Genomic DNA, 6395 nt, shown 5'->3' with positions numbered 1-6395 from the left:
CCCCCCCCGCTGCGGTGGCCCAGCTGGAGGCCCTCTCCCAGCCTCCGATCATAAACCGATGTTCCATGCGAGTCACCTTCGTTCTCTGCCCCTCCCCCCCGGAAAGCTGGTCTGGGGCTTCTGCTGTGATGCTACACTCAGCATCAGGGCGCAACAGAAGCAGGTAGGTCAGGGGCAAACACTCACCACCATAGAGTGCTCTTACTATTCGCTTCCAATTCTCAGGCCAACTCAGATCTTCCTTCTGTGGTCAGAAGCAGCTTTCCTCGGGCGTTCTTGGTTATTCGTAAAGCAACACCCCCTGGGCCAGGACAGCTGGGGGTGTACGGAGCCCAGAACAAGCGGTCAGGCTCTGGCCTCAGCCTCAGACCTCCGTGATTGGAAGCCCTGAGGGGAAAAGCAGCCTCTTACGCGTTGAGCGGTGATGGTGGTGGTAAGAGGTAGGGGAAGAATAAGGAAAAGGACACGAATAGGGAGGAAAAATTACCTTCCCGGCCACAGCTGACAGTGGAGGGGAAGGGGGCTGAGCGCCGGGAGCTGCTGCGGATGACCCCTGCCAGAGCTTCGTACTTTTCCCAGAAAAGCCAGGAACCTGGAGATACACATAAAATGTCTTGGTTTTAAGTAATAGCCAAGACCTTGTGGCCCAAGGGAGGCGGGGGGAAAGCCCTTCTTCCAGACCCTGGGCCAGAGCTTACCGCCTGCAGTCTCCCCCGAAGGCAGGAATCTCCCTGCCAGCAGCTTGAAGTCCACGTTCGCCGTTATCCGAGCTGCTGAGACCAAGAGTTTGGAAGTCCTAGCAAGGGCAGGCTCCTGTGCTTAAATACTTTCCCCCAGATGAGCCCCGACTTGGGGCGGGGCCGGACCACAGGCTACCGGTGAGTCAACAGACCCCAGCTGTGTGGACCAGAAGCAGCAGCCCCTGATCCACGGCTGATTGGTCCAGGAGCCAACCTCTGAGTGAGGATGATTCTGCCTCTCGCAGCAAGGTACTGTGCACCTGGGCTTAAATTGTAAGTACCTTGTGCATGAAAAAAGGGTTTTTTTTCCTTTTAAAGGAAAATCTGTCCCATCCATATGCAAGCCTTTTGCTGCATATACGTAAGTCTTTTGCTCCTTGAAAAATAGCGTGTTTTCCATGAATTAAAACTTTACATCAGTGGTGTCATACTTTTGCTTCTGCAACTGCTTTTTCCCATTCATATCCTGGCTGTAAGATTTGAATACACAGAAATGGATAAAATCGTAATCATAATGAAAGTTTTCTTTTTTTATTGTGGTAAAACACACGTGACATAAACTTTACCCTCTTAACTACTTTCAGGTGTACTGTTTTAGCGGCATTAATCGCATTCACAGTGTTGTGGCCATCATCACCACCCACCTCCAAAATGTTTCTCAGTTTATAATATTAAAGCGCTAGACCCATCATTGTAGAATATTTTAATTTGGGAAATTACAGATTAACAAAATATAAGGATATAGAAAATTTAAATAATCATTACTAATAATCCAAATATTATATATAAATAGAGAGCGAGGGCTATGAAAATAGCATATACTCACTTTTTAGGGGGTACAATACCTGTGGTCATGTTTTAGGCCACATGGAAATTATTCATTAATTCTGTGGTTATAGAAAATAGAAAATAAAAAACTTTGATTTAATCTTAAAAATATTTTTATATTTTAAATTTTTATTTTTTTACATTTATTTATTATAGAGAGACAGAGAGAGGGGCAGAGAGAGGAGGAGACACAGAATCTAGAAGCAGGCTTCAGGCTCTGAGCTCTCAGCACGGAACCCGATGCTGGGCTTGAACTCACGAACAGTGAGATCATTACCTGAACTAATGTTGGTCGCTCAACCGACTGAGCCACCCAGGCGCCCCTTAAAAATCTTTTTAAATGTTTGTTTATTTATTTATTTTGATAGAGAGCAGGCATGTGAGCAGGGGAGGGGCAGTGAGAGAGAGACAGAGAATCCCAAGTATGCCCCATGCTTAGTGCGGAGCCTGACCTTACAAACTCAAGATCTAAGGTAGATCTTACAAACTCAAGATCATGACCTGAGCCAAAATTAAGAGTCAGACACTTAACCAACTGAGCCACCCAGGCACCCCTAAAGCAATCTTAAAATTTTTTTAATTCTTATTTATTTTTGAGAGAGAGAGACAGAATCCGAAGCAGTCTCCAGACTCTGAGGTGTCAGCACAGAGCCCGATGCAGGGCTCGAACTCACCTACGCAGGGCTTGAACTCACACACCAGGAGATCACGACCTGTAACGAAGTTGGACGCTTAACCAACTAAGCCACCCAGGTGCCCCCTAACAAAATCTTTTTAAAACTCTAGGTGTTAAGTCACAGTGCTATTAACGGGAAACCTAGAGACATTATAAGCCGTGTTCATACAAGTACCTGGAGAATTAAGAGTTCATTCAGTGAGACTTCCTGGTGCTAAACACGTCCTATGCACATCATGCTCTGAGGTCACCGTCCCCATAAGTAACAGGGCTCCGGAGGGGGGTGTTTGAAAGCCTGCCTATCCAAATGTCTGTAAGCTATAGCCGTCTGCAAACTTCCTGCTCTTCGTGTGATGTGAGCTTCCTGTTCATAAATGGGACTAATAGTTTATAGGAATGCAGTCTGTTCAGTTGGGCTACTCAAGCATCAACCAAAAAACAGGTGAATCACTAAATAGGCCAATGAAGAAAACAAAACAGAATATCCAGATATGTGACCAAGTGCATATGGGAATCTTATATAAAATAAGGCAGTATATCCCGTCACTGGGGAAAGGGTAGACTTTTAATAAGTGGCATGGCCAACACTAGGGTACGCTTCAAATGGGTCAGAGAGCTACATGTAAGGGCGGGGGGCAGGGGGAGACGTGGAGCCCAGAAGAACTAGAAGCAATAGAGAAAATATTGATAAAATTGACTACACCAAAAAATCAGAAAACTTTTGCATGACAAAATATACTATATGGAAAAATCAAAAGATAACCGACAAACTGAGGGAAAAAAAATGTTGGTAACATATCATAAAGTGTGAATATCCCTAATTTTCTTAAAAGCTTTTAACATTCAAAAACTCAAAAAGAAAATAATGACACGATAGGAAAAAATGGGGAAGATATAGGAACAGCTCACAGAATAAATGCAGATGACCCTTAAATATGAAGAGATACTGCACCTCACTCAGAAGAGAAAAACAAGTTAAAATTATGCCGAGATACAATTTCTTACCCATCCCGTTGGCAGAAACTCCCCAGTCCGACCATCTGCTGTGTTGGTGAGGCGATGGGCAGACAAGTGCTCTCACAAGCTGCTGGTGGTCTTCTGGGGGGTCTTTCTCTGGAGATTCACGTATACCAGTCAGCAGGATTATAGCACCACCTGCTGCAAATGTCAAAAAACAAAAAACAAAAAAAAGGAAGCGATGTCCTTTTTCTTTAGAGTTCAGTCAACAGGTAGAAAGGGTTTGAAATTTCCCTTTTTGGGGGGGGGAGGGTCCTCTTTAAATCATTGGAGATAACGTGTGTGTTAAGCTTTTTCAATTGTTTTTCCTTTTCTAAAATTTTCATCACTTTCCTCTAACTAAAACCCATTGCCTGATTTATGTTTCCAACTGTGACCGGCCTCATTCTGTTAAGAAAGTCACACGTGCACACACTACTCACTTGTGTTGATAATAATAAATCTCCAGTGATCTTTAATTATAAATATATTGCTGAGGAACACCAAAAGAAATGATGGCTGCACTGGCGATTGAACATAGAAACAGGAAAATCCATCTATTAGGTGTCTAACGTAAGGCTGTGCCTTTTCTTTTCTATATGTTTGAGTCACTTACGGATGACTTGCAGAGCACTGCGTCAAGGTGACGAGAGCCCCAGATTCATTACAGTATGGGGTCAAGTGTATTCTTCAATGAGAATACTTTTCAAGCAACTCCACTGGTCACTTTAGAATTCCAAAATGAAAACCGTTACAATGGCGACATCTGGTGGTCATCCTCTTCACCAAACAACTAAATTAAGCACCACCAAAGTGGGACAATCTGAGATGATGTGCCTCCCTGTGTGATACACAAGGCATCACCCATGACAAATTCTTGCCCAAAATGTTTAAATCGAAGTTAATCGAGCCTTTAGGCCTAGGCTCCAGTTTACAGGAAATGCAAGGGATATGGGAACAGGTTAAATAGCACAATGGGGAAACAGACCATTCCAGAAGGTAGAGCATTAAAAAACAAAACAAAAAACAAACAAAACCCTGGCCTGTTCTCTTCAGAGTCAATATCATGGGGGCAAAAAAAAAAAATCAATGATGTAGGAAAGAGAGTAAGAGGGTTGTTCCCAGGGTACTATTGATCACTGATCTGTTACTTGACGTTTCTGATAAAGGTTCACTATAGCCAATAGGGTCACATTTTTTGGTAGATGAGATGAAGAACTGTGTGGTGCCTACATTTGTCAAAACCCCAGAAAGCTGCAGGACATTACTAGAAAGTTGTGGAATTGAAAAGAACTTTTCTAAACCGTTAATTACAAAACTGGTGTCCCATCAAAAAGTGATCAGAGAGTGTGCAGCAAACCTGAAGGGGGAAGAAAAGCAATATTTTACAGAGACATATCACGCAATTAATACAATTTGTGATATTTGAAGTATATTTTAGCTTTGTGATGTTTGAGGTATACTTTAGCTTTGTGAAATTCGCAATTTGTTGTGATTTCTTTTCCCATTTTTTCTCAAAGCTCCATGCTCAGCAGGACTTGAATTCACAACCTTGAGATCAAGAGTCAGACGCTTAACTAACTGAGCCACCCAGGCACCCCTATTTTCTCATTCTTAATAAGTACTCATTTTGGTGTCTATTTTTGAGTAATTTTAAGTTTTGTTAGGAAGGTCCCCCAAATTATATAAGCTTCAGGCCCCACGAGACTTGGGTCGGAATGTGATGTTAGACACGGTGCTTTCCCTCTGAGCCTGGAGGGTGGGGAGGAGCGGTGGGAAAGGGACAGTAACGAAGCCAGAGAAGCGAACAGAGGGAAAGCCACAAAAGGTCTTGATGCTAAGGGGCTTTTCTCTTGCAGAAAACAGGGAGCAAAGAAGACCCAAGGCAAGCGAGTCCCATGATCAGGGATCAGTACTTCAGTGAGCCCCGTAGGGGGCGCTCCGGATGGGGGAGACCCAGGGCAGCCTCTTGCAAGAGTCCAAGTGGGAAAGGTTGTAAGAACAGGTCTCCAAGAGCTAGGGATTCAGCGGTGCGCTTTACCCCAACTTGAGGAGAGACCGATCAAGAAGGGTTGCTTTAAACCTGATAGAACATTCCCCTTTAAGATGTTTACTTAGAGGCGCCTGGGGGGTTCAGTCGGTAAGTGTCTGACTCTTGATTTCTCCTCAGGTCATGACCTCATGGTTTCATGAATTCAAGCTAATGTGGGGCTCCGAGCTGACAGTGTGGACCCTGCATGGGATTCTCTCTCCCTCTCTCTCTGCCCCTCCCCCTCCCTCCCTTCCCCCCCACCCCCAAAATAAATAAACTTAAAACATTTTTTTAATGTGTACTTAGTCATACACTTGAATTTTCTGTCCCTTTAGATACCTCCGTAGAAACAATTTATTATGATTCCACAACTTAATCAGTTTGCTGATAGTTTTTCAATCGGGTGTTTACACACAGGGAGTTACTTCATTTCACTTATAAGCGATATTATAAAGGTGCCTTAACCCAAGCATCAGACCACCTTTTGGCATAACACATAGCATAAAACATTTTTAAAAAACGCTTGTCAATCAAATCAGCTCACAATGTGCGCACGTGTTTTCACACAGTGGAGCAGTGTTGTTACCACAATCAAAAATGCATTTTTGTTCTGAGATTTCCCCCAAATCGCCACTGTGTGTGACAGGAAGATCAATCATTTAGTGTTTTTCCCAAACAGAGAAAAACAGATGTCTTTTTTTAAGTAGGCTCCAAATCCAACAGGGGGCGTGAACTCATCACAGGCTCCACCTACTGAACGAGCCAGGCACCCTGAGAAACACACTCTCAATCGCTGTCTTTGCCCTCTGCCTAGCGGATGGGCCTGCACTGGTAGCAGCTGTTTGGGGTCGCACAGATTAGAAAACATTCACTTTAAAAGGATTATCCGTTACACTTACGTAACACTTTTGATTCAGCAGCTAAACTAATATGTCTCTGGCCTTTATTTCCCAAATGCCAGAATCCTTAAAGGTTTTGATTAGGCATGAGCAAACGAGAAAGATAAGGAACTCTTGCATAGAAAGCTGAACTTGAGGGGCGCCTGGGTGGCTCAGTCGGTTGAATGTCCGACTTCAGCTCAGGTCATGATCTCACAGTTCATGGGTTTGAGCCCCACATCTGG

This window comes from Crocuta crocuta, unplaced genomic scaffold (assembly GCF_008692635.1).
Source record: "Crocuta crocuta isolate KB4526 unplaced genomic scaffold, BGI_CrCroc_1.0 scaffold95, whole genome shotgun sequence".
Classification (NCBI taxonomy): Eukaryota; Metazoa; Chordata; class Mammalia; order Carnivora; family Hyaenidae; genus Crocuta; species Crocuta crocuta.
This window is presented reverse-complemented; position numbering follows the sequence as displayed.